Here is a 2,143-nt window from a genome sequence, read left to right as displayed (position 1 = left end):
TGTGCTCATACTCTGCTCAGCAAAGCTATACATCAAAAATGAAGGTGAGATAAAGACTTTCTAAAACAAAAGCTCAGAGAATTTCACAGACCTGTTCTACAAAAAGAAATGCTAACAGCAGTTCTACAAACTGAAAGAAAGAGATGCTAATGTGTAGCAAGAAAACATCTGAAGGCAGAAAACTTACTGGTAAGACTAAGTATAGAGACAAATTCAGGGTACTTTAATACTATAAAGAACTTATATCTTTAGTATGAAGGCTAAAAGACAAAATTATTCAAAATAATAATAACTACATTAAATTGTTAAGATATAGGCAATTGAAAAAAAAGATGGAATGTGGAACATCAAAAACTCCAAATGTGGGGGAGAATGGAATTAAAGTACAGAGTTTTTAATTTTAAAAATTTTTTTGTTTTTAAATTTTTTTGGTTTTTGGTTTTTTTTCCTAACAAAGTTAAGTTGATATTGGCCTAAAATAACTTGTTATAACCAAAAAGTTTTTGGTAAGCTTCATGGTAACTGCAAATCAAAAATGTTTAATAGGTGTACCAAAAATAAAAGCCAACAACTCAAGAAACACTACTAGACAAAGTCACATAACTACAAAGAAAGACAATAAGAGAGAAAGGAAGAAAGGAACTATTGAGAAAAAAATCTAGAAACCAAATAGCAATATGGTAGTAATAATTTTCCAACTACATGCTGCTTACAAGAAACTCACTTTACCTGTAAAGACACACATATACTAAAATTGAAGTGAAGGAGAAGTATCTTCCACGCAAATGGAAACCAAAAGGGAGTATGAGTAGCTAAGTTTATATCAGATAAAATAGTCTTTAAATCAAAAGTTTTAAGAAGAGATAAGGAAGGTCACCATACAGTGCAAAAAGGGTCAATTAACAAGGAGGGTATAACAACTATAAGTGTATATGCACCCAACATTGGAGCACATAATATATACAGGAAAAATTAATAGACCTAAATAGAGAGATAGAAATGAATACAGTAATATTAAGGAACTTCAACACCACACTTTCAGCAATAGACATACATCATCCAGACCAAAAAAAAAAAAAAAAAAAAAAAAAATCAACAAAGAAACAGCAGAGTTAAACTGCATCCAAAACCAAATGTACCTGAGACCAGAACATTCTACCCAGCAGCTGCAGAATAAACATTCTTCTCAGCAGCACATGGGACATCCTTCAGGAGAGACTATATGCTGGCCACAAAACAAGTTTCAACAAATTTTAAACAATTAAATTGTTTCTGAACACATGCAATAAAACTAGATATCAATAACAAGAACTTAGCACTCTACAAGAATACATGAAAATTAAACAACAGTCTACTAAACAACCACTGGGTCAATGAAAAAATTAAACAGAAAATGACAACATTTTTTGAGATAAATTGTAATGAAAACACAATATTTCCAAGCCTATGGGATCCAGGAAAAGCAGTGCTAAGAAAGAAATGTATAGCAATTAATGCCTACATTAGAAAATAGAAAGATCTCAAATGAACAACTTAAAGTTACAACTCAAGAACTAGAATAACAAAAGCAAAACAAACTCAAAATATGTAGAAGAACTGATTAAGATCAGAGTAGGAATAAATAAAATAAGGGCTAAAAACTATTAAAGATCAGCAAAACAAGGTTTTTTAAAAAAACATAAAAAATATTGACAAACTTAGAGCTACACTAAGTGAAAAAAGAAGACTCAAATAAATAAAATCAGAGATAAGAGTCATTACAACTGACACCTCAGAAATAGAAATGATCATTACAGTCTATTATGAACAACTATATGCCCAACAATTTGGAAAACCTAGAAGAAATGGATAAATTCCTGGACATATATAACTTAACATGATAGAATCATTAAGAAATAGAAAATTTAAATAGACCAACAATTAACAACAAAATGGAATCAGTAATAGAAAAGTCTTCCATTAAAGAAAAGCCCAAGGTCAGATAGCATCACTGCTGAATTTTATCAAACACTTAAACAAGTACCAATACCAATTCTTCTCAAATTATTAAAAAAAAATAAAGTGGAGGGAATTCTACCAAACTCATTCTACAAGGCCTAACACCAAACCAGACAAGGACACAGACACAAAAAGAAAACTACAG

The sequence above is a fragment of the Mandrillus leucophaeus genome, unplaced genomic scaffold, assembly GCF_000951045.1.
Source record: "Mandrillus leucophaeus isolate KB7577 unplaced genomic scaffold, Mleu.le_1.0 Scaffold85, whole genome shotgun sequence".
NCBI classification, from domain to species: Eukaryota; Metazoa; Chordata; class Mammalia; order Primates; family Cercopithecidae; genus Mandrillus; species Mandrillus leucophaeus.
This window is presented reverse-complemented; position numbering follows the sequence as displayed.